This window comes from Miniopterus natalensis, chromosome 3, assembly GCF_054644295.1.
Source record: "Miniopterus natalensis isolate mMinNat1 chromosome 3, mMinNat1.hap1, whole genome shotgun sequence".
Taxonomy (NCBI): domain Eukaryota; kingdom Metazoa; phylum Chordata; class Mammalia; order Chiroptera; family Miniopteridae; genus Miniopterus; species Miniopterus natalensis.
In genome coordinates, this window is record NC_142083.1 from 45,391,523 (window position 1) to 45,418,740 (window position 27,218).

Here is a 27,218-nt window from a genome sequence, read left to right on the forward strand (position 1 = left end):
CTCCAAGCTCTTTCAAGTTGCTGCTAAAACAAACAAACAAAACCCCACTGATTTGTGAAGGGTGCAAGTAAACAAAAAGGCTAATAAAACACAAAAGGTCACTCTTTTCAGAGTTGAGTTACAAACTTCACTAAATGTTCTCTTCTGGGCTGAACTCCCTACAAAAGCTATTAGGTATGTAAAGGGCCACGAGCCTACTAAGTGAAATACACGGAGGTCCTTTATCCTTACGAAGTCTTCTGAATGCAGTCTTTTTGGGACATTACCATCTTAGTTAGAGACCATATATTTGGGGGGGGGGGGCGTCCCGCATCTAAGCTGGTTGGATAATTTATTGGAGAGAATCAGAAACAGGCCACAGAGACTGACATGGCTCTCTGACCAGGATAGAACAGAACATCCATAAAGAACTAAAGTTCTCTCTGTCTCTCTCTGTCTCCATCTCTCTCTCCTCTCCTCTCCCTGTTTTCTGCTTCATTTCCACATGGGCCAAACAGGGTCATCACAGGCTTGGTCTAAGTAACTAGAGTTCAGGAATCCATCAGACTGAATTTCCCACAGTTCTTTCCAAACGCTGGGGAGAAGGAGTCTGATTGGTCCAGCCCTGGCCCAGTGAGCTGCAGTCAGGTGGCCCTGGCCAGAACTAGCCACTCTGGGAAGCATGACCTCCCCAGCTTTGGGGTGGTACATTTTCCCGAGAGCCTGAGGGGCCCTTTCTGCTCCCAGCAGCCGTTGTACAAGTTAATTCCTCAGGAGGTGCATTCTGATTACAATATGCTATCATTAATTTCCCATTCCCAAGGAGACTGGTGTTACCAGCACGTTTATCCAAATCCGTCACAGCCACTACTCAGCGAAAGGATTCAGTTTGGTTCAGTTATTCAAAGGGCACACAGAATTCTTCAACCCACTCCCACCACCGCCACACACCATGTCCCCATCGACCCTTCTGTCGCCTCCCCTGCAGCCTACATCAGAGATAACTGTTCACACAAAGAATGTATTATTGGCCTCATAGCAAAGGGGGCAATAATAGCTTCCTTCAAAAGGATGCTGTAAACTCCTTCTTCTGTAAAGCTGCTCCAGAGGCTTTGAGCAACCATACTCAAGCACATCACTGTTCCTAATGAGTAACAGCACTCTTGATTAATGGCACTTACTCAACATCACACTGACAGAAGTATGAAGTGTTAAAAAAAAAAAAAAAATGAAGTTTTTTCCTACTGTGAATTTTTTTGCTATTTTTAAAAAATACAGGCATCATCAGAGCTTAACATTTCTTTTAAGCTGGGTTTTTTTTATTACCTTTTTGTCTATTCAACTGCTGTTGTATTTTTCATTTGACAAGTACTGTGCTCTTGTCTCGTACTGGTGCTTGCCATCAGAGTGTTATCACTCAAGAGATCTGCTCTAAGATCTGCTAAGCATCTTCTCAGTGAGGAAACCTGCTGGTACACTCACACTAGACCTCGGCCCAGGGTGGAAAAGGAGGCTGGAGAGGGAAGGCTGGGGAGCCCTGCTGAAAGGCACTCGCTGGTCACAGCTGACAGGAAAGCCAGGTACTGGGAATATCTATCACCATTGGTGAATTGCAGGTGACTAGAGGCATACTTCACGATGCTGGATCAGAGTTTATGGATTTTACTAATCTTATTTCATTGGGTTGAAGCTATACAGTTTTATGAGCCCCCCAATACTCTACTAGTTGGAAATAAATTCCTCCTCAGCTGTAAATCAAGAGATGACATTAGTGTCAGCCCATCTCCCTGGGAAAATGTCCTGCCTGTATAGCTTCCCTTTCTTTCAGCCAGGGATAGGGTGCAGGGGTATGTAAGTGGGAGTGTTTCTGTCTGACATGCAGGAAGGAAAAAGCTTGCAGTTCAAGGTGAGGGAGGTGGTGCAACTCGAATGCCAGCTTTAGCCTCTTGTTACAGCCCCATCTTGCAAATTGTTCAATCCGCTGGTGATTTGAATGGTTAGCGCGTTTGTCAGCTATCTCTGCACTCCAGCTTCTCTCTCTCCTGGCAGGAACATCTGGGACACACACTTTACAAACAGTAATAATAACCCTACTTTAGCTTTCACATTTTTGCAGTTGTTATTATGTCATCACGGTAAATGACCATAATTGACCCCCACAATGAAATGTTGCCAACATTCATATGAATAGCAACTGCAGTCACACAGGCTAGCAGGCATGTGCTTTGCAAATAAAATTTTGCTGAATAGCCAAAACCTCAGGTTCATTTAGGGACTGGAGCATTTCTGAATTATAATAGAGAACGATTTGTTTCTGAAACAGAAGAGTGCTACATACAGGAACCTAAATAGGAGGCCAGGGGTAAGTAAATATTAAAGGGAGATTTCCAGGATTTGCAGGAGCCCTTATGACTTTGGGGGCTGATTTAGATACAGAGTGATGAGTCATGAGACTCTTCACCTGAGCAGAGATCTTGTAATTCTATTTCTCATCTAAAGGGAACACACAAAACAAACACACACACACACACACAATTCTGCCATTTCCACCATCCCAAAAGTTAGCTTTGACCTTCCCTGACCTTCTCCAGAACTGGAATGCAGTAAGGATATAACAAAATAGTGGAGAAAGAAGTGACAATGCCAAAAGGCATATCAATTCTGACTATAACTGTGCATTTTAAGATTTTGCTTAGGATGCAATTTTAGCTAAATTAGTCTTGACAGTTTTCAGCTGATTTTGTTTAGAAATCAGGATCACTTCAATAAATGAATGAGTGGGTGAATAAGTGAATGAAATCTATCTATGTGCTCCTATTTCCTAAGAATGCCTATGTTTTATTGAAATTTTTTTCTCAGACTGGGCATGTTGCCCTAAAATAAAACACAACATGACACAGAAAGCAGGGACCTTGAAATTAGCTTTATTTAATCTAAGGAACCTTGCTGGTTCAATCATTGTCATCCAGATCCAGTTAAAATTACTACACAGGAATTTAAAACCTGCCCCAAAGTCTTCTCTTAATTCCTCATGTTGCAGAAACAAGCTTCTCTCTGATTCTGCTTCTCTGCTTAACAAGAACACCTCTGGGGAGGGTAATCAGCAGCCTCACCTCACTGTTGGTGCAGAAGTTAAGGAAGATCATGAACTTCTCGTTATAAACAGAAGTTCAACTATTCTTATAATTCCCAAATTATAGGGAAATTGACAAAGAAGTTTGTCAGGACAGTTTCTATCATTTTAGATAAACTAGTTACAAGATCAAGTTTCCTATTGTTTCCCTTGGCATGCAGAGTTATCTCCCCAGAAAATAACACAGGATAGAATATAATTGCCTTTGGACCATTTCCACCTTCCTAAAATTTCTCCCACCTCTTAGTTCCCTATTGACCAGTGGTTTACTTTGGTGAGTGGGCACTCAGAGTGGGTCAAAAACCCACACTACCCACCACTTCTCCCAGCCCCCACTGCAAGTAGATTTGTCCCCTAAACTCCTCTCTCTCTCTCTCTCTCTCTCTCAACTCAACAAAAAGTCCCCATTACACTCGTGCGGCAAGGCTAGATATTACCAGAAAACTTATTAATCTCATGTGTTTTTTTATCCACTGGGCCATGACTAGCTGTAATTCTCCTAATAAATATTTTCAGTTTTGAAAAGGGGCTTATTAACCCAAATGGATAGCTCATTTTTTAAATGGATAGGTAGAGACATTTTATTCATAGAGGACTTGTCTACAGAACTCCCCTAATTCTGCTCTGGCATGCTAAAAGCAACTTGAGTCTCTATTTCTGAAATGTTTCTAAGTTATATTTGAATTTCAAAATCAAATCTAATTGTCTTAACTTTCTTCTTAATTTTACTCTATGATTAGTTAAAAAGAAATAAAATAAAGGCAGAGGCATTTAACTTTTCTGAATTGCATTTATTGTTTTTCTTTTTCCCTTCCTATTTTAACCAGAACAGAAGGGAACTGGGAAGGGAGAGGCTAAAAGATAGACAATCATTTGCTGGTTTGGGGATGACTTACTGTTAACCAAGCAAGCCCTATGATGGCCAAGAGAACCAGTCAGCCATTGTGGGCAATAGAGGTGCTCCTCATGAAATTTGCCAGTGGAGAGAATTATGTGAAATTGTTGTTGCTTGTATTGAAATTTTTAAGTTTGTAGATTCCATTATTAACTCAATTTGGTATAGTTTTGACCAGAGAAGAATTAGCCACAAGCTTGAATTATTAGTCTCTGTGGTCAAGTCTCATTTCAAGGGGAACAAGTCTTCTCTTTCCCCTTGTTTGATCATGGGCTATTCTGTCTTTTATCTCAGTCTTCTTTCTTGACTAGTGCTTCTTAATTAACAGTTACATCATTATATTATTAAAATGTGCAAAGAAAATTAAGCTTTTCATTTTATATGTTTACAAGATGCTCATTAACCCAAATGACTACTGCATTTTTTAAATGTGTGGCTATTTTCCATAACTGAGTTAATATTTCTTGAACACCCAGTCTATAAATTATGTGTGAGAAGTAGTATATCTTACTATCTTTCAGTTTAACATTAACTTTCATTTCAAAGTGGTCTTCTTTTGTTCTTTAATTATCCCAAAGTAGCACTGGGGTCTATGGGAGGTGAGTTATGTTTCTTTGTGGGAGTTGGGGAAAGGGAAAAGGGAATGGGTTTGTAGTCACCGTCCCTTGGCTTATACTCTGGATCTTGGAAAGATTCAGTTAAGGGGTGGCCAATCCAGGCTGGTCTGGGGGTGTTTGCAGGGCCCTTTGTAATATCTACTGTGGCACATGAGGAATTATGTTCCCATGGCTGATATTCACGGCCCTATCCATTTGCTTCTGGTCTTACTCTATACTCTGTAACCTCTTCTTTCAAGCCCCATGCCTCTGCTGCTTCAACGATCATCTCAGCCCCTCTTTCTCCTCACCAAAGCTTATGATATTTCTTTTTTTTTTTTAAATATATCTTTATTGACTTCAGAGAGAGGAAAGGAGAGGGAGAGAGAGAGAGATAGAAACATCAATGATGAAAGAGTCATTGATCAGCTGCAGCCCGCAACCCGGGCATGTGCCCTGACCGGGAATCGAACCCTGATCGCCTGGATCCTAGGTCGACGCTTAACCGCTGAGCCACGCCCGGCCGGGCGCTTATGATATTTCTTGATTATCTAAAGTTATGTGCAGCCATGAGAAACCTGGATTGTTGTTTCATGTCTATTTAAATAAACATGCCTTCTACCATGCTTATAGTTGAAAATGATTCTGGAATAAAAGTTTGGCTTCTCCTAAAGGCTTGTGTCCTTCCCTTGGTCAGTTCTAAGAAAATAAGCCTCTTTCTCTGAATGTTTCATTCAGTGCTAGTCCCCAAGTTTAGCCTGGAGTGGGAAGTCTGGATTCATGTATCCCACTGCATTCTTGAACTTCTCTCTCATAATCTTTCCAAATCCCCTTCAGTTGGAAGACCTAGATCTTCACCATGTAGCAGGATCTTCTCATACATCATATTCACGGAATGTAATAAAGCTGGGAACCCAATGAATTTAGAAAATCTTTTTTTCCCCTCCCAAGACTTTTGTGGCTTTTAAGATTGTTTTCTAACTAGATGCTCAGAAGTTCTACTTTGGTAGAGAAAAGCTAAATGTTGGTGTTCTTTATTTCTCTTCACATTCTGTCTATTTCATGCCTAATATTTCCAGATAAAAATGACTATTTCTGGATGACTAGGAAAGTCTTGTATATAAAAATACAAAAGAGGAAAAGTGCAGTCATATTTTAAAACAGTATTATCCCTGTTGCATATGCGTAATGTTTCTAGTTAACACCTTCTCTGTCATCATCTCAGCTGGCTTTCAGAGGTAATATCCTCACAAAATGTTATGGTGAATGAGAATCCACCCCCACCCCCAAACCTCTCTCAGTCATAGTTTCTGACCCAAGTCTTATAGAACAACTTGATACCTTTGTCTTGCCATTAGACTGAGTTCCCAAAATGCTGGAACACATCTTGCTCATATTTGAATCCTTAGGATCTAGCATAAACATAAGTCATTGGTTGAAATGATTCCAAATTTTATTAAGTACTTTGGAAAACTGAAGTGAATGTTCTCCCTAGCCAGATAGTCAGTTATAGACAGTTATAATTTCTATAGTATTTCAAAAGATGTATTCATTATTTCTTTATACGTACTAGGCCATCTCATTTGGATTAGTGGATTTAATACACTGAAATAGCAATGATACACAAATTGTATCTCCAGCCCAGATGTCTCCCTTCAACTTCAGACTGTATATCCAGTTGGTGACTTGATCTCTCCACAGGATTGTATGGACAATTATGCTCCTCCTACAATCTTCCCCATCACCCTTCTACCTGTTCGACTTAGAAACCCTGCAGTCATCCTTGATTCCTCTTTCCTACAACACAAATCCAATTCAGCAGAAAATTCTGTTTGTTGATTTTTAAATAATATTAAATTTATTCACAAGGCCCTAATTACATCTCCACCATTGTCATCTTGGTCCAAGGCACCGTCACCTCTTACCTGGATTATTACCCTTGCTTCCTAACTAATCTCACTGCTTTCAATCAATTGTGTAGTCTATTCTCAACAGAGCAATTAGATCATGCCCTTTACTCAGAGAAAAAGCCTCTGTCAAGACGCCTATAGGGCCCTAAGTGAGCTGGCTTCCTGCTATGTCTTTTATCTCACTCTTCTACTCCAGTCTTATTGGCCCCTTGATACATAACCACCTCCAGGACTTTGCACTTACTGTTCCCTTTGCCTAGAATACATTCCCCCACATATCCAAATGGTACTTCCTTTCCTCCTTCGTTCTCTGCTTAAATGTCTATAAATGAGGCCTTGCCTGACCATTTTAAAATAACACACTGTCCCAGATACTCCTTATTCCCCCCTTTTCTTAAATAAATTTTACCATAGCACTTACAATTATCAAAATATTATACTTTTATGTAATTGCTTATTAGGTATTTCCCCTCCCCAGAAAAAATTTTACCTATATTAGGGCAAAAATATTTTTTATATTTTTTATTCACAACTATGTCTCCTGCCCCTAGAACAATACTTGGCACTAGGTATGTGCTCAATGATGATTTGCTGGGTGGATGGAAGAATGGTGGAAGAATTAATAAATGAATGAGTAGGTGAATAGAAAGATGTATAGCTTTCCAGATGGAATCATGGCAATATGGAGCACTAATATTGTTTTGTACCAACAGAGTATTGGCATCTGTGAACTACTTCTGGAAGTAATCTGAGCTAGAGGGAGAGTATTTTAAATAAACTTGTATATCTTTATTCATTGATTCATTGGGTATTTATTAACAACTAAACCTTGAAGGATCAGCAATGAACAAAATAGACATGATCTCTGCCATTAAGGAGCTTATATCTGGAAATATATTCCAAGATTAGAAATACCTTCCAAGGTATTCCAAGATATTAACAGAGTTAATATTGTTTTAAAATATCATTGCACTTTTCCTCTTTTGCATTTTTTTACATATAGGACAAAAATCCTTGAAAGCAGTGAGACTAGTTAGGAGGCAATGGCAATAATTTAGGTGAGAGATGATGATTTCTTGGGCCAAGATGACAACGGAGGTGTATGTATTTAGATTCTTGCAGATGGATTTTTAAACACTACTTGCAGATAGAGAGGCAGGATCTTCTGCTAGGTTAGATTTGGGTTGTGAGAAAAAGGAATCAAGGATGATTGCATGGTTTCTAAGCTGAAAAGGAATAAAGATGGATGGGAAAGACTTGGGATGGCAGAGCAGGAGTAAAAAGGAATGCCATTTGTTCAGTCTTGGAAAATACCTTGGGTCTTCCAAGGTCAAGATAAAACACAAATTGAACCCTTGAATCAACAGTCCAGACATATTTTTTCAACAAGTCTCCAACAAATGGAAATTGATATAATAATATTGGTAATATTAATAATAATGGCTAACACTTATAGATCACCTATTATGTGCCAGGTACTATTCTAGTCACTTATGAAAATTCCCAGCTAAAAACTGCATTTCCTTTGGCTATGGGTGTGGCCATTGCTAGGTTGGAACCAATGGAATGTGAGTAAAAATGATGTATAAAATTCTGAATTGTCTCCAATTTGAAGACAAGCTGCTTTTCTAGGACTTTGGCCCTTATTTCCACAAGCTGGGCTGTTTTTTAAGCCAGTAACCTAAACCTCAACTTTGTACATGATAGAGCCTCAAGATGAAAGGAAGCCAAGTAAATAAAAGTTGGTAGAGCACAGCTACTCACTGTTCTAAACCGGTCTGTCACATTAGAGATAAATAAACTATTTATTTAAGATTGTTTGATCTTCTTTCTTATAGAAACATAGCATTTACCCTAATTAATATGTGCAGTTTCTGAAGTAAAATGATAATAGCATTAACCAGGCACATACAGAAATTTTATATATATATAATTATATATATATATATATAATTATATATATATATATATAATATATAAAATAAAGAATCAGATTCCTTTATTGTATCTGGGAAGCTGTTTGCCAATCAGATCAATCAGATCCTTGCTCTAGCCTCTTTCCCCCATACCTACGTAAGCTGGAAGGAAAGTAATATTCAAGGTGATATGATCAGTTGTAGGCTCAGTAGACAACACATGATAGGCACAATACATTCAAATTATTATCACTATTAGGCACTGGTTCACCCCTCAATTTCTAGAACAAAGCTACATTTTCCAATTTTTCTGCTAATTCTCAATCTCTCATCCCAACTATGAAAAGTGGACTCCAGTTTGCTATTCAGATCTTCTAGGACTCATCAATAAAGGATACTTTTGCTTCATTAGACACTTGCAGCTTTCTCTCTTTGTTCCTCTTGTGCTATGTTGCAAAGAACAACCTGTAATAAGTTGCTCCCACTTCACTACCAAAAATAAAATCTTTTTTTAAAATTAAATGCTTTCATTTCAACTGTGATAATGTCAAATTTGGCACAAAACTATGATAATTGAACAGTTTCAACCGCAAAAATCTTCCAAAAAACATTGAAGTCAAAAGAATGTTTAAAATTCAGATAACGTTCTCCTGGGGAAAATATTCATGTGAGGAAGACCCTAACAATTAGGGCTCTAGATCCCAACCTTTCCACTTCTACTGCTGCTACCACACCCCACTGTCAGCAATCGGCCCTTCCGCACTTCTCATAGCTTTTATTGTTACCATCATTCATTTGGAATTCAGCATGAAATTATCATTATAGTTGTTTATCTTTTTTAAACAGTATGTTTTTATTGATTTTTTTAGAGAGAGGGGAAAGGAGAGGAAGAGAGATATAGAAATATCAATTGGCTGTCTCCTGCCCCCTATTGGGGATCGAGCCTGCAACCCAGGCATGTGCCCTGACTGGGAATCAAACCAGTGACCTCTTGGTGTGTGGAAGGATGCTCAACCACTGAGCCACACCAGCAGGGCTAGTTGTTTATTTTTTTGAATGCAGGTACTGTCTCCACATTTAACTTATAAATCAGACACCATGGCATATAATCTGATTAAACCCCAGTTTATAGCGCAGCCACTGCACAGTTTGCTCAGTAGGAATGGGCTACTGATGACATGCAACACTGTTCTCATAGAGCCCGGTGTTTCCAGAAAGCAGGGCTGGTAAGGGAACTTGAAAGAAAAGACCAAAGATGAGAGGGGGTTCAGGGGGGTGGGCGAGAAAGGTGAAAAGGATCAGCAAGTAGAAATTGGCAGTTATAAAAATAGTCACGGGCATGTTAAGTACAGCCCAGGGCACGCAGTCAATAATATTGTGATAACTGTGTATTTTGTCAGATGGGCACTAGGCTTAGCAAGGTGATCATTTTGTAAGGTGTACAAACGTCTAAACACTACATTATACACCTAAAGCTAATATAATATTGTATGTCAATTGTAATTAAGAAATAAAATTTTAAAAAGAAAAGAAAAAAGGGAAAAACTCTCTCCACTAAACACACACACACAAACATACAAGGCACCCCGCAATAGTATGTTTGTTTTTCTGATAGACCAGTGTTTAGGTTTATGTTGCTCCCTTCAGGAATCTCTTGAATTGTAGTTCTCAATTTAATAGGCAGTATTTGAATTTAATAATCTAACAAGATACAGGGAATATTTTATGAGTACTAGCATAGATAAGGCTCTTATTTGTAACAATGTTTAGGTGGAAAATATTTTAAAGCTCCTTTTTCCATGTACTTTGCTGATTCTTAATTATTAGGTTTACTGTTGTTTATGTATTTATTTGATTTACTTTGCAAAATGTTTATTTTATGGTATTCACCTCTGTGGAAAATATAGGGTATGATATTACCACAATACAGTATATCTGAAACTCTGGAAAGGGCATGTACCAACAAGACATTCCTAACAGATGCCAATTTTATATAAATATCATTGTAGAGGCAGAAGTCAGGACAACTCAAGCAAAACAAAAATAAGTATTCAACTAAAAACCCACCTTTTCCCTCTGGATGTAGTGGTTCAGAACAGTCTCTTGAAGTTAATTTCATAATTTATCAGAAGGTCTATATAGTCAATGGGTTAAGGAAACAGGCTGTGGAACTAGATGTCTGAGTTGGAATCCCACATCTCTTACTTACTAGTTAAAACTAGAGCACATCATTACTCTGTGCTTCCATTTCTTCAACTGAGAAACTGGAGGGGAATTAAATCTATCTCACAGGGTCGTTCTGAGGGTTGGATAAATGAACACATGTAAAATATGAAGCACATGGCCTGCCACATGGCCAGTATTCAAGATATTAACAATTATTGGGGGATAGCAAGTATTTTAGATACATCAAGTGCTAAAATATCCATTTGACTTTTCATTTTCTGATGAGAGAATGTAAACCAACATTCTTGTCATATCTGAAGATTTAATTCCCTGTTGTCATCTCCAGGTGAGTTTTACTTTAAGAAAATAACCTCAATAAGTAAAAAATACACTGGAAGATAGAAAAAAACTGCAGTAATTTTTTTTACAAAAGTATTAACCAAGGGTTTAAAAGATTTTTATACTTAACATTGCATTGTATTGCCTACACCTTCATAGTTTTTAAGAGGATTGACTCAAGGATGAAATTTAGGATTAATTGCAAAATAGAAAAAATGGTCGTTATCTCCCATCATGATATTGTCTGTACTCCCCTCCATTAGAGGTATATCCTGGGTCCCATTTCCATTGTCTCAGAGGTCATCCAAGATTGAAGAATGACCACTAAAATATTAATTTTTTTATTATTCTTTCAAGCATAGTCTCATTTTAATTAAAAACACCTTAAAGGAAAAATGCTGGTCTGTTTTGCCATGTATCAAGCCATATTTCTTTATGACAACTGCCTTTCCCATACTCTACCCACATTTCCCATATCATCTATGATCATGCAGTCTGATCCAAGAGTTGTCATTTGTCCTTGGCTCAGCCAATATCCCTCCTTTGATATTTTAAAACATGGGACAGAGAGAGGCAGAGTAGTTTCTCTCCTGGGTTAAAGATATATTAAACTTAGGAAGCATCAGTCATCATGTTTACAACATGCAGGAGAAAGAAGAATGACACTGATACATAGAGACTAGAGACATCAAGAGTTTGGGAAACATTAAGGATACTGATTCCATAAGACTTATTTAGAGGGTGATGAGGAAGGGAGGCCAAGCAGTTTCCCTGCCCTTCCACAGCTGTTTTTAGCTTCTCTGGAGAACTGGAAACACCTCCCAAGCTGCCCTTCAGAATACTCCTGACCCAAATTCTTTGGCCAGCCATGCTGTGGCCACTGGTTCAATGCTGGCTTCCATCAACTGCTTGAAGCTAGGTTTAGATGGCATCTCATGGAAGGCCCAAACTCTGTATTTCTCACTTCTTACCTGGGGATTGCCTGTGATGTCATATGTGGGAATCTGTTCCATACTCCTGCATGCTCAGAATGGAAGTCCAAGGGACTTCATAACTCATGGAGCCACCACTGACTAATGGAAGTCAATGGATAGAGGTTTTCTTTTTATGTCCCCAAGTACATTTTATAAGGGTCCTGGAAAGGTTGAGCACCAGTCAGCAAATCCTCTGGCGCAAGTAATGGTGGCTAACATAATAACTCTTCCTTGAATAGGCTTTTCTTCTTGTCTTGTTTCTGTCCCTCTGCTCCACATCCCTGTTCCCTAGCATCATGTTCCCAGGTAAATCCTAAGGAATTCTTTGTGTCAGGCTCTGCTTTTGAGTGAACTCAAGCTAAGAGGCTGAGTAATCTTTCAGTGAATTTCCTTTAGTTAGATTTCAGTCATATCTAATTATAATGGGTTTAAAAAGACTTGATTTCTAGTCCCAGCTAAATAGCAAACACACTAACCATAACTTTGGAAAAAGTGATTGTCCTATATTTCAGTTTATTCTTCTATAAAATGGTGGGATTGAGCATATTTCTAAGATTCCTTTCATCCCTAAAATTCCATGTTTTGAAGAAAGTCTTCATCACTTAGAGAAATAAATTTCCAGTGGTGTCAATGCAGGTACTGGAACAATCAATTCCTCCCATTTTTCTGGTCCTTCAGTGCTAATGTCCCTGGCAGAATCAGCCCTTGATTTTCAGGACACCAGGGAGGAATTGGTGAGGGTGGTTATATGTGGGAATAGAGTTTACACATTGTTTCCCTAACATATCTGAATTTCTCAAACTGCTCCAAAAGAATCTTTGGATGATTCTTGGTCCAAAATTAATTATATTCTCATGAAAAAAAAGTTGATTCATGAAAAAGAAATTCCATGAGAAGTTCTTGAAAGTCTCTTTCATCTGTGAAAACTTGGGCCTTATAGGATTCTGGAAGGTTCCTGCAACTTCTCTTGGTTTCAAGATTCTCAAATTTGGGATTTTGACTTCAGGGCATTTTCCTGTCTTTCCCTTACATCACGCATCAAACTGTTTTCTCAGGACATTCAATTATTAAAGTGTATGTTCCCAGGTGACTCCTGACTAAATATTCAAGGCACCTCTATAATCTTTAAAACTCTGTACTGTGAACTAACATCTGACTTTCTTGTCTTTGGTGAGAACTGGTTGCTCCTCCAGTTTGTCTATCCACTTTGATATCCCTCCAAAGATATGACCAGGAGAAGTAAAATGGTGAGAGCAAAAAATTATACGGTTAGAACAAAAGTGTTCCAAAAGATCCTACATAACTGGTGTTGAAGTAAATATGGATTAATGGCCTAAGCAAATCAAAATAGCTGGAGCCATCACTAAGAGCAAATCCCTAGTATCCCATGCTATTTTGAAGAGTGACAGTATTCAATGTGAAGTGAGAACCAACATAGCAAACTCACAGCAAGGAACGAGGTCAGGCGGTGGGGGACAGATTCAGCTCCACCTAGTGCATTCGGGCAGAGAAAATGGGAGGCGGTGGAGTATTTAATAGCAGGACAGAAAGGATGACTTTGGAGTGGAGAGTGTTTACATGATCAAGGTTTTTGGATAACAATGAGTCCCAAATTTGTTGTTTGATTTAAGTAAAACCAAAGAGGTTTATAAAATCCTCTCCACTTAGTGGCACTGAGAAGGCAGTGATTTGTGGCAAACAGTTCTGTGGAGCCCACTTTATTAAAGGAATCATGCATTGCCAACTTTTGCGTGAATTTTGTGCAGTAGAAAATAACAACAGAAATTACCAGAAACATTAAAATGCAGCTGAGGAATGTGTTTGCTTTAAAAATTAAACTGAATAGCCACAAAAATAGAGAAAAGGACATTTTTGCAAAGCTCTGATTTTTAAAAAATGGCTTTGGGATCTAGGAAAAGATAAAAGGAGAATGCAATAGAGGCTGCTGCTGCAAGAGGCTCTCCTAATAGGCAGGCTAGTCACAAGTCTCAACAAAGCAAGTAGGCTAAAGACGAAAGCAAAGAGAGGCAGGTTCCCCTTTGAGGAATGTATCCAGAGTTTTGCAAACTGAAAAACACCTAGAAGGAAACTATTTTCATTTCCACATCACGTTAAGTAGTGTTCTTTTGTAAACTAAACTTTAATTTGAAATACGTATGAAGGTGGGAATAGGACCCAGTCTCTCCACTGGTGGCTTGTGTGTGGCCCTTCTCAGGACCAACGTGAAATCCCAGTGGACATAGTGGAACCTCTGAACTGGAGAAAAGATGAACTCAAAGTGGATCCAACCAACCAGATACCCAATTTTGCTCAACCTAGCATTGCCTCTATAAACAAGTGAGGGCTCCACTTTATAGAACATTACTTTCTTTGCTGCTGTTACCTTTGATGCCTTTCTTTTTAATTGTGGTAAGGACATTTAACATAAGATCCACCCTCGAAAATTTTGTTAACTATAGGCACAGTGCTGTATAGCAGATCTCTAGAACTTATTTATCTGGCATAAAAAACTTTATACCCATTGAATAGCAACTTCCAATTGCATTTTGATAGTTCACAGTAGGTGATGAAAATGGAAAGGCATTTCCTATTAAAATATTTTCTGAGTTTACAAAAAAGTGATAATTTCTGTATCTAAAAATAACTGAGGACTTGATCTTTCTTTGCCCTAATATTCATAGCCATAAAAAGTAAAAATTAACCAGTTTGGGGACTTGATGACTCAGTACTTATTTTTTTCCATTTGCCTCTGTCACAACGTTCCCACCCCAAATTGTTTCAAATAATCTTTTCCCTTTAAGGAAACAACTGGTAGAATATACCCTGAGATATATCCTGAGGCCTTTCTCTTTTCCTATAGAACACTAGGCATTTCCCCTCAGGAGAAAGAATGGTGGGGCTGGTGCATCCAACCCAGTGTGACTAACTCTGTATTCTTTTACTGCTGAGTTTAGTTCCCAAGAAATCCTTTTATGTGTTAGTTTGGAGAAACTTTGACTATCTCCTTCCTCTTGGTGATTGCTTTCTTGACTTCCTGTTGAGTTATACATTGGCTATAAATTGTCCTTCACCAGAAAAGTGATCTTTTAAAGCCAGAATTTTCCTTTAAGCTATTGAAATAATTATAGGAAATGGTTAAAAGGTATTAATAACATTTCAGAGGAGTTCACATCATGTACTCTACAAAACAAATGGTCATTCCAAAGGCCAAAATATGGAGTACTATAATTCCAATGACATTCTGGTACTGAACTAAATCCTCTGAGATACAAGGAAACTGGCTTATTCTGCAGCCTCAAAAATTTATCACACTCCAGGGTGTACAGCAAGGCAAAGAACTTTATTTTCTGTGCTATGTATTTCACTAAATATGTCTGTGTCCCTAAAAGGAGGTTAGCGTTAAAGGCCCTAAAGACTTTGAGTTCCCTAAGACTCACTCTTTGGAATGATTGGCACTTGCCTACCCAGGCAGAACAAAAATCTATATTTTCCACAGAATTTAGAAATCTATTACTTCATCAGTTTCCCAGATTTACAAGAAAAACATTTACAATAACATTTATAAAGAGGACATATAGATGTTATAATAATAAAGTCATGCCTCTTATTTTCTTTTCTTTTTTATTCAGAAGAGAAGGGGATTTAAGAAAATAAGAAAGTACAGCTGGTGTAGCTCAGCGGTTGAGCATCGACCTAGGATCCAGGAGATCGCGGTTAGATTCCCGGTCAGGGCACATGCCTGGGTTGCAGGCTCGATCCCCAGTAGTGGGAGTGCAGGAGGCAGCCCATCAATGATGACTCTCTCATCATTGATGTTTCTATCTCTCTCTCTCTCTTTTCCTCTCTCTGAATCAAAAAGGCGTATATTTTTAAAAGAAAGAAAGAGAGAGAGGGGGAGGGAGGGGGGAGGGAGGGAGGTGAAAGAAGAAAGAAAGAAAGAAAGAAAGAAAGAGAGAGAGAGAGAGAGAGAGAGAGAGAGAGAGAGAGAGAGAGAGAGAGAGAAGAGAAAGAAAGAAAGAAAGAAAGAAAGAAAGAAAGAAAGAAAGAAAGAAAGAGAGAGAGAGAGAGAGAGAAAGAAAGAAAGAAAGAAAGAAAGAAAGAAAGAAAGAAAGAAAGAAAGAAAGAAAGAAAGAAAGAAAGAAAGAGGGAGGGAGAGAGGGAGGGAGGAAAGAGAGAGAGGGAGGGAGGGAGGGAGGGAGGGAAGAAAGAAAGAGAGAGAGAGAGAGAGAAAGAAAGAAAGAAAGAAAGAAAGAAAGAAAGAAAGAAAGAAAGAAAGAAAGAAAGAAAGAAAGAAAGAAAGAAAGAAAGAAAGAAAGAAAGAAAGAAAGAAAGAAAGGAAGGAAGAAAGAGGGAGGGAGGGAGGGAGGGAAGAAAGAAAGAGAGAGAGAGAGAGAGAGAGAGAGAGAAAGAAAGAGAGAGAAAGAGAGAAATTAGGCTCTTCTTGAAATAATTTGATTAAAATCACTCTTGGAATTCTAGCCTAGTTTATAGGCTCCCCTACCCCACTCTAGTGTCAATTCAAAAACTTAGTTGTGAAAAGAAGGCTGTTAAATATAAAAGAATCCATCCTGATTTTCCAGAAGGCCCTGCTGTCATTGTTCAGCTATTCAATGTGAATCTTGTCTGACACGATTCCTGAGAAACAAGCATGAGGTGGATGGAAAAAAGTGACCAGGCATTTCTGCCCTTCTCAGCTCTGCTGGATAAGGGAAGAGAGGCATAGCAAGACTCCTCTCCTGCCATTCAGAATTGAGGTAGGACCACCTGGGGTTTCCAGTTTTAGAATATAACTCTTTGGGCAATTAGAAAATCTCTGAGCATCTGTCTCCCCTGGCACTTAGGTAAATTAATAATATTAAGCATTTCTAAAATAAGAACTGGGTTATAAGATATGCCAACGAACCATGAGCATAATTTGCTCAGTTACCCTTTCCCAAAGGAGACTGGTGAAGGTGTAGTCCTACAGCATTAATGCTTATGAGCCCATAGCCCTGGAATATCTCTTTCCCTCCAATTCAAGACAATGAAACCTCATTATCACACACCCTTATTTAACTCTAATGCTAGGACAAGGATTTGTTTTAATGTCCCAGCCTAAACCTCCTCCAGCAATATTTTTTTCAGGTAACAGCTTCCTCCATTCATAATGTTAACAGTTCTTGAATTCTCCAGTCAATTTGGCTGTTAGGATACTCCCTTTTTTACTTTTACTTTCTAAGCTATATATCTTGCCATATGTAGTTCAAATACAGTTTTTAAAAAGCACCAATGTTACATGTGGCATTTGGGATGATTAGATAATTCTAGAATCAGTAGAAGCTTTGATCTTAAGGTACATGTATTTCTTCTGAGTTTTCTATAAACAAGAATAAAAGAACCTTTTTAAAGTTTCCAAAATTTAAGCACAACTCATCTTATCTGTGACTGGTAAGATTTTCAGTTCCTGGAAAAGACAGTTATTTATTTATTTCAAGCCCCTTAAGCTTCTCACCAGATTCCTTTACAACCTAAAATTTATGGAAGACAAAGCCTAAAATCCTTTTTGGTATAGATCAGGGAGCTTTGTACATGTTTAATTTGTGCTACATAGGCAGTGTAATAAAACAGAATCACTTTGAGCTGTAAAGTTAGATTGGCCTGGATTTAATTTCAAATCACTGCTTACAAGCTATTTGACCTTGGGAAAAAATTTTTCATCTGAAAAATGGGGTAATAATATTACCTAACTTACACTGTAGCAATGAAGATTAAAGATTTTAACAGGCATTTTTAGTTGTATTTCTGGAATTCATTAATCATTTCCCCCTTGCCAATGCAATGATTTCCATCTGGGGCCCGTGTGGTTCTAGAGAAGTTGACCCTACCCCGGGCATGTGACCTAAACTAAGCAATCAACTTATCTACCCCCTGGCCACAAAAAATAGTTTCATGGGTGGTATGAACTAGGGTGAATCTCAGGACTCTTGTTGAATATGTCAGGACAAAGAAACTCTCTTTTCAGCTACGCAAAACGCAGAAAGCATGTAGCTTTGGGTACTTTGAGCAAACATCTCAGGATCACATGGGAACCAAGAGAAGGGCTGAATGATCAAGCCTTACCTGATGTCAACCCAACCTCTGGACTGTCCAGTCACATAACCCAATAAGTTCCCCCTTTTTAAAGCCAGTTTGAGGAAGGTTTTCTTTTAATTACTTTTTAAACAATATGTTAAAAACACACAGGATACGATTAAATGTGGTTTTATATTGTTTTCTACAATCCCTGGACATATTATTTTGTGGATGAAAATTTTCCCCCATGGCACTGTGTGAAAATTCCAGAAGCCCCATGATATCTCTGCTCACACTCAGGTAATAAAAATCCCTACAGTCATTTTTAGTTATAAAACGTAGTCTCATTTCAGAAATATTAAGTTCTCAGAAGTTTAATACATTAAGCAATTCATCAATTTCTATTCAAAAGGAAGCCTTCTCCTCTCCAGCTTGTAATGGGCATGCCACCAGCCTTCTGCATTCTCTTACCTACTCCTCTCCTGACGAGCTGCTCTCATGGTCTTATCTGCTTCCCAGGTAATGGGAGGAGGGAGATCAGGGGAATGAGTGGAATGGCTCTTATTTGGCTGTTGGGTGGTAAAGTGGTATTCTGGCTTCTGATTCTCTGGGCCAGACATATGTTGAAGGTGGACTATTTCTCACGTGGACACATCCATGAGCTCTTCAGAAGCCTTCACTGGCCCTCTGACCACAGCTTCCGTGACCCATGAAAGACACATTTTCTTTACCTCACCCTTCTCCACTCCTCATTGGCTTTTGTTTCACTAAAGGTTTCACTCTTAGGATTCCCTCATCTGTGGTAGGTGCCTTAATGACCCTATTCAAAATAATGTTTTATTGTTATAAGGTCATCCATAAGTATGTAAAAACTGTAAAAATATAAACTCATATTTGGAACTGTTCATCTGCCACAATTTGTAACTTCTTTTAAAAATTAGGAGGTATAAATTGGTAGTTGCAGAACAGGTGTGGGGATGCAAAGTGCAGCCTAGAGTATATGGCCACTAATGTTGAAATGACTATGTGTTGTGCCAGATGGGTGCTGGAAATACTGGGGGAGACCCTTGGTAAAGTGCATGATTGTCTTACCACTATGCTGCACACCTGAAACTAATACAAAATAATATTGAATGTAAACTGTAACTGAAAAATAAAATTAAAAAAAAAATCATGAAGACAAATATCAGAGCAAGTCTAAGTGGCTTGAAAATTAATTAGAAAAAAACACACATGATTTAGAAAACAGGTCATTAACACTAAAAACAGACCAAATCTCTCACATAAGAAATGTGGCAAATCTGCTCCCGTGGTTCACCCAAATTAACAATACATACAAAAAGAATAGCTGGAATATTCATTTTTAACCAGATGGTCGCCTTAATTTGCTTTTCATGAAATCCCTTGTTATCACCCATGGATTGAAGATGGCTGTGTGGTCCTAGAGACTCCACCTTATGTTCTCCCTGACTCCACAAGATTCCTACTACACGTAGGCTTCTGTCTTTTCTGTCCCTTTATCCTCGCTAGAGACATGTCTTCTTCTGAGCCACTACTTGTACAGGCACTTATGGGAGCCCTAGCTCTGTTCCCGAACTTATGTGACTGTGCATAGCAGCTCTCAGAAAAGTACTGGTATCATTCTAGTTCAAATTTCTGCAATTCAACAGCTGTACTTTTTAACTAGCAATGTCAATATTTCTTTGAGTCTGCTTGAGTATCAGCTTATCCTTAAAGTGTATTTTTAATTTTCTCTTTGGGTACCTTCTTTTACACATCAAGGATATGGCATCTTGGCTTGCATTGTTTTACCGTGTAGCTTAATAGATTTTAGCGTGATTCCTTTCTAATCACACATCGGTTATAATTTTCCTGGCCAAAGGACTGGGGAGGAAAGGGAACTAAGTGCTAACTCTCCCTTGGGACTTTATATTCTTAGAATACCCTTGCTGAAGTCTTTCTTTAAATTAAATTTATTGGGGTGACAGTGGTTAATATGAACATATAGGTTTCAGGTGTGGGTTTCTATGTTACAAGATCTGTATATTGCACTGTGTGCCCACCACCTAAGGTCATATCTTCTCCCATCACCGTATATTAGACCCCCTTCACCCCCACTCCCTCCACTTTGTAGGCCACCTAGTACCTCTGTCTCACAGCTACCATCTCACCAGGAGAAGCCTTCTCAAAGAAATATCCATGAAGCCCATGAGCATTCTGAAGCCATCCTTCCCCTCTCAGCCCATTACCCATGCCTCAGCATCTACACTCCCCAGGCAGATTTCACAAAGGGCTGCACACCAGGAGAGGGAAAGGTAATGATGTGTGTTTGTCTTAGGGGTGCAACTCACATTTCCAACTAGTCTATAATTCCAATAAATGAAAGGAGTTGTTAAACCATAACAGAGCCTAAATAAAAAGAAACATTAAACTGTAAAGTGGATAAGAAGTGTCATTAGGTGTAACCTAAACAGTCTGTGTGTGGTTTCTTGGAATGACAAATAAACAATAAACAGTAAATGTTGTCAAGTAGCTTCAACAAAAAGTGTTTCCATGCATGTGCAGATAGGGAGATGTGCTGTAGCCAGCACCCGATCACAGGAGCTCTGTGGGCCATCACACACACGGCCGTTGAGCAGGAAGCCCGCGACCTGCCACATTACCTTTTTTCTCCTTCAGTAAGGTTGACAGGAATTCTCTCTCTCTAATGGAATATCCAGTGATCCTTTACCCCTTATTTTTGACTGCTTATTTAACAAAGCACTTGAAGGAATTGTTGGAAAAACTAATCCCCATTCAAATTGTTTTAGTGGCAGAATTTTAAAGCCAAAAAGGCAGTACCAGCATTTATAGCATATATTCATAACAAAAATAGAACTGTCCACTGTACAGTGACAGGGCCATGCAAAAATATGTACATGAGTTGTTTCTTCATTCCCTTTTCCATGAATCAGAAGCCCCAAACTCCAATGCCCACCAGGACCAGGCAATTTATATAAATGAGTCAGGTGGCAGGTGTAAGACAGGTATAGGACGGGCTGGAGAGGGCTTTGGATGGTGGAGAGTGCACACCTGTCCCAAGGGTACATCCATTCTCCAACCTGTAAAATCTGCGCTGCCCAAACAAAACATATCTCCATATCTCCTGGATGAATTCAGCCCACAGACTAGATGTAGCAGACTATTTTTTTTTTTTTTAATCTTGATGTAATTAAATTTAAAATAATCAGAAGAGTTTAGGAAAGTCAATGTTCTACCAACCAGAGTTTTGGTTAAAAGTCCAAGTCTGTTATATACTAAAGGAGATAAAAATCTTTCTACTTTCCACTCCCTCCTCCTCCCCAAAATAAGACAAATGCTAATGAATCATAAAATCACCAAGTGTTTTGCTGACAAAACCACATATTTGAACAATTATGCTCTCATTTAGTTGTGACCTTTACAGTAACTCCAATTATACGTTGCCTCTATGCACTAGCCATTTAGAAACCAAAACCAGAGTTTTGCAGAGGAAAGGACATCATATAATAATAATCTGCATACACTGTGCACTTTGAACATCTGCACTGGTAAAAAAACGTTTCCAGCTTCACCTTTTAGTGAATATACTATTAATTTGCCCCACGAGCAATCAAACGTGAAACAATGTCTTTGTCGAAAGCTCAGCATCCTGCCTTGACTTTAGCTGTTTACACTGATCTTAGTACAATGTAAGCACAGTGCACAGGTCTAAAGAAACATGTTTCTCAAAGGAAGAAGTAGAGTTTTAATGAGCTAGTTTTCTGTCACAGGTCACAGGCTATTCTTATATGTTACCTATTTTCATTATAATGATTTGGTTATTACAATGATTCTCTGAAGATGGTTATTATCTACATTGACAAGGAGGCTGAGGCTCAGGGAGGTCAAGTGACTTCTGATAGGGAAGGCCCTAAAACTCAATCCCAGCTCTGCAGGTTTTTATTTTCCCTAAACTACAGTGGTACGTCGGTTTTTGAACGTCTCCATTGGCGAGCATTTCGGGTTCTGAACGCCATAACCCTGGAAGTAAATGCTTCAGTTTTCGAACCCGCCTCGGAAGTCGAACACCCCACATAGCTTCCTCTGAGGGCAAGATCCTGAGGCCCAACTGTCGCCTGTGGATCCCTCGGCTTCCGAACGTTTCGGACCTCGAACAGCCCTCCGGAATGGAGTACCTTCGAAAACCCAGGGACCACTGTATATTGACTTCTGAAGTTTGAAGAAAAAAATATTGTGCTTATGACAATTCTTCAGTGGTTGGGTTCTGTTAATGTTGTTAATTTATAAATTAAGAATTGTGGTCACTGTCGCCGCATTAAGTCCAGATTCACAGAAATCCTTAGATATCGTCCTCCCCTGTGCTCCTTTACGAAACACAAACATAACACACAAGAGGCGTGCTGCTTTCAGCTTCCTTACACCCCTTTGGCACATCTGAATCCGAAGTTGTGGAAGAGAAGGGCAGCCCGCATTGAGACTGGCGTCTAGCTGGTGGGGTTGGCACAGAAGGGTCTGCGTGCACTAAAGGGAAAGAGTGGAGGCTGGTGGTCAGAGAAGCTGGCAGCCCTGCTCCTTCCCAGGGCTAAGGTATGGTAATAGGCATAACCACAAGGTTGTGAACTCTTCCTTGCAGAATTCTTGTGTTTCATGAGGAACCTAAATCCCAAGTTTAATCAGCAGGAAAAATCTGTTGCAACTTCATAGGAAAAATTAACAAAGATACCTCCCCAATAATCTTTGACTTTTATCTCATTTTCCTTTGTATTTCTGTGTTTCCTTCCTTCTTCCTCTATGAGGATCAATTATTCTGTTTTATTTTTTTTATTTTTTTTACAGTGTGAAGTTTAGTTTCATTTCATCTGTTCCCTTGTGCTTAAAATTTTAATCCTACACAGATTAAAATCTGTATTAATATTCTTAGAAGAGATTTTTTTCATAGAATCTTAGAATGAAAATACTCTAAATGTCATAAATAGGTCATTTCTGAGTGGCTAAAACATGGGTTTTGGAGTAACATCGAATTTTATTCATAGCCTGTTCCTGACACTTTCTCTACATCCAAACTCTTGAGGCTCAGTAGCCATCTGACTTTAGCTACTGAAACTCCCTGTGCCTCCTCTCTAACACAGTGATAATAATAAATAAATTTCTGAGCACTTAGAATTTAGAATATAAAATACTTAGAACAATATCTGACAACACATAGTAAATTACTATAAAATATTATTATTAATATCGATGTGACTTCATGCAAGTTACTTAAACTTTCTAAGATTTCATTTTTTATTTGAAAATTGGAATAAAAGTGCTTTTTTCATAGGTGCATTGTAAATTCTAACTGCTGTAATCTATGTAGAGTTTCCAGCAAACGTGTTAATCCAGATCAGTAATTTTCAACCTGAGTGCCACAAGAATTCTTAAACATGCAATACCTGACTATTTAGTCAGGGGCACTGACCTCTTTTCCCTTGGATTGTCAAATAAAAAATGACAACAGGCAATACAACAATAGCTGTCTGTTGTCCATGCCCTGTCTTGAACTATAAGTATGTAGGTCCTATAATAGGGTTGCATCTTCTTGGTCGCATTTCATAAGGTTGCATCAGGTTGGTTAATTCTTGGTACTAGAAACCCTTATATACAAATATACGCACCTGTTTTTTTAAAAAGATATTTTGGAGCAAAAATGGTACGTAATTACTATTATTATTTTTTTGTAAATCAATCAAAATTATACCTAATTTTGTGTCAGATTGGCAAAACTATATTTTTTGGTGTGCTGCGGAATTTTGGTAATTAGTGTATGTATGCCATGAGATGAGTAAGGCTGAAAATAGCTGATCTAGGTAGTATGCACATATCCCATGCAAACTCCAAACCCTGACCTCCCATTTTCCAAAGGTCCTCACCTATATCTCACCTCATCCGCTTTTCTTTACACATATCCCCTGGACCTTGTCAAATACATAAAAGAGAGATCCCTAGAATTTCACATTCTAACATCTCCAGCCTTTGATCACAGACTTATTTGCCTTGTCATTGCTCTGTTGGGCAAAATCCTGACGTTAGATGTAGTTGCCAGCCTTTCTGCTCTTACACCGAGGCAGCCGTGTAGTCAGGGAGAGAACCACACTATGGCAAAGACTAATGCCACCAAAAAGCCATAATTTCCAACTATTTGGAACCCTAACCGTGCCTGGCAATCTTTTGCTGCTGTTGTTCAAAATATTACAGATGTCCCCTTTTCTCCCCCCTGGCAATCTTTTATACCCCTGGTCTTCTGCCTTTTGGGGATTATTCAAGCCATTGTCATTTTCTTGAAACCTCCCCTTTTGCTCTTAGGCTATAACCAACTTAACAAAGACAGCAGAAGTTTCCAAGCCAGAACTCTGCCACTATGAGCACAGGTAAGTGGAAGGTACTAACATGCCTATCTCCTCCTTTCACACTTGCCGGTCCCTCCTCCCGGGCTTGGAGTCCAGAGGCTGGGCTCCTGCCAGCTCTGAGGTGAACTCTGACCTGAGGGGGGAAAATGCTGTTTCTGCCCCGGAGGAAACGCTCCAGAATAAAGCAAGCTAACCGCTGCGTCTGAACTCTTCACCACTCCTTCCTGCTTTCTCCTCAAGGGCTTTGCTCTGCTTGTCTCTTCTCCTTCCTACTTGCTTTACCCAACAGAAATTAAACATGCTCATTTTTCTCTGATGTTAACAGGGAACAGTCCTTCTTTTGCAAATGAAAGAGTCACAAATTCCACCGCTCTTCATTCCCTGAGTCCTGCTAACACCACTTCACTGTAACTCTGGATTTCAATCCAGTCTCTCTGTCTTTACTGTAACTCCATCTCACCACCACCGTCTCTACCTCAGTTACTTAGAATCTTGCCTCCGACGGGTTCTCCTGCTGCCAGATTTGTCTCTCTCTAACACATTTTTTTCAACTATAATTAATACTTTCCTTTTTTAAGAAACACACTAATGAATTCCTATTGCCCACAGAATAAAGTCCAAATATCTTAACATGTCAACTCAGTTTTTCTTCTGGTAAAGCTTCATCTCTCACCACTCAACCCTCACACTTTTAGCTTCAATGGGACTCAGCCTTTTGCAGCTACCTGAGCACACCATGTTCTCTTTTGCCTCAGGGCCTCTGCCCTTTCTGTTCACCCTGCTTCAATTCCTCTTTCTCCTCTCAACCTGTTTAGTCCCAACTTGTCTTTTTGTTCTCAGCTTAAACGTCATCTCCTGTAGGAAGCCTTCACTGACGTGCTATGACTGTTAGTTACCCCCATGTTCTGCCATAACACACTATTTCTATCTTCATCTTCTCCAAAACTTACACAACGTTACAATTGCCTGTCAAATGTTCCAAGTCCTTGTTAGACTACAAACTCCCTGAGGACACAGATAGACTTGTGCATTGTTCTATCCCTCGTGTGCTGAGCACATAGCAAGTGCTCAGAATAGTCATTGATTTAAATTGATTTTTTTTTTTTGGTCTGGAGATCTGGGCCTAGTATAATGTGAGTTATAATGTCTGCTTGGCCTGTGTATCTGAGTCCCTTTCCTTATAACCTCCTTAGAAGATGGTCCCTGGAAGTGGTTCTGTGCCATAACCTTGCCAGTTTCTTCCTCTGGGCCTTACACCTTACCCAACAGCACCATTCCAGGTAGCTAGAACCATACTCCCTACTCACAGACTTTTTTGGTGTTAACCTCTGGCTTCTGCATTTCCAAGGCAGTTTAGGGTAGTGGATTTAACCATGGGCTCTACACACAAATAGACTTAGATGTTAATCCCATTCTAGCATTTGCGAACTCTGTGAATTTGAATTTGAGTAAATATCTTAGCTTCTCTGAACCTCAATTTCCTCTTATGTAAAATAAGGCAAGAATGTTTATAAATTGTTGTGAGAGTAAAATGAGATTATAATATCCACTGCCTAATTAAAGAATTCAATAAATATTAATTTCCTTTATCTCTGACTTCCTCTTGCTGGATTCCCCTAAGCAATCAATGTTTTCCTAAAGAGATACACCACACTCTTTCTTTCTTCTTTCTTTTGAGGATAAAGACTTTTTCTGACATTCAATATTATTTTATATTAGTTTTAGGTGTATAGCATAGTGGTCAGATAATTATATAATTTATAAAGTGATTCTGCTGATAATTCTAGTATCCACCTGGCACCATACATAGTTATTACAATATTACTGACTATATTTCTTATGCTGTATTTCACATCCTTGTGACTATTTTGTAACTACCAACTTGCACTTCTTAATCCCTTCACCTCACCACACTTTTCTTTAAATTCTCAGATTTTACTGCCTGCCTGTTCTTGCCTCTATGCTTTGTTCTCATACTCATTGGATTCTATGTTCTGAATACCAAACTATGTCTGACAAGTATACCTCCTGACTCAGTGAGTCTAGACTAAGTCCTGACCCTCAAAGTTCTTGATTTCACATTTGATAAATATAGAATTGAATTCATTTGAGGTATGTGTTTAATAAACTTTGTCATCAACATTCAAATAGAAGAAAGAGAAGAGTATTTTGGTAGTTGGTATCCTCCACTCTATCAGTCAGGAATGCTTTCTCTACAAATAACAGATAACCTGTTGACTATAACTTAAATAAATGAAGGTTCATTTTTCTTAAATAAAAAGAAGTCCAAAGGTAGAATACCGCCAGGTTGGGGTCACTACTCAACAATGAATTAACACTACTCACAGGATTCAAAGTTATCTCTACCCTGCTCTTCCATCCTCAGCATGGCTAGTTCTTGTACTAGTCAACTCATGATTGCACTGTGGCTGTTATATTTAAGGTACCACAAGCATGTAATAAGCAGAAAGAGGGAGAAAGATGTCACAGAAACCTCTCACCAGACTGCTACTAGTTATATAAATCTGAAGTCTGTCACAATTTTCCTTAGAGTAGAATCAATTTCGTGAATAAAGCTGCATTCCCCTTTGAAGGCTCTAGGGTCAAGTCTGTTTCCTGCCTTTCGCAACTTGTTAAGGCTGCCCAAATTTCTTGGCTCATGGCCCCTTCTCTCTCTCTCTTCAAAACCAGCAATGTAACCAGCATCTTTCTGACCCTGCTTTCATCTTCGCATCTCTTTCTCTGACCATAGCCAAGAAAGATTCTTTGCTTTTAAGGATTTATATGATTAGGTTGATCCTACCCAGATAATCCAGGGTAACCTACCCATATTTAGGTCCTTAAGTTTAATC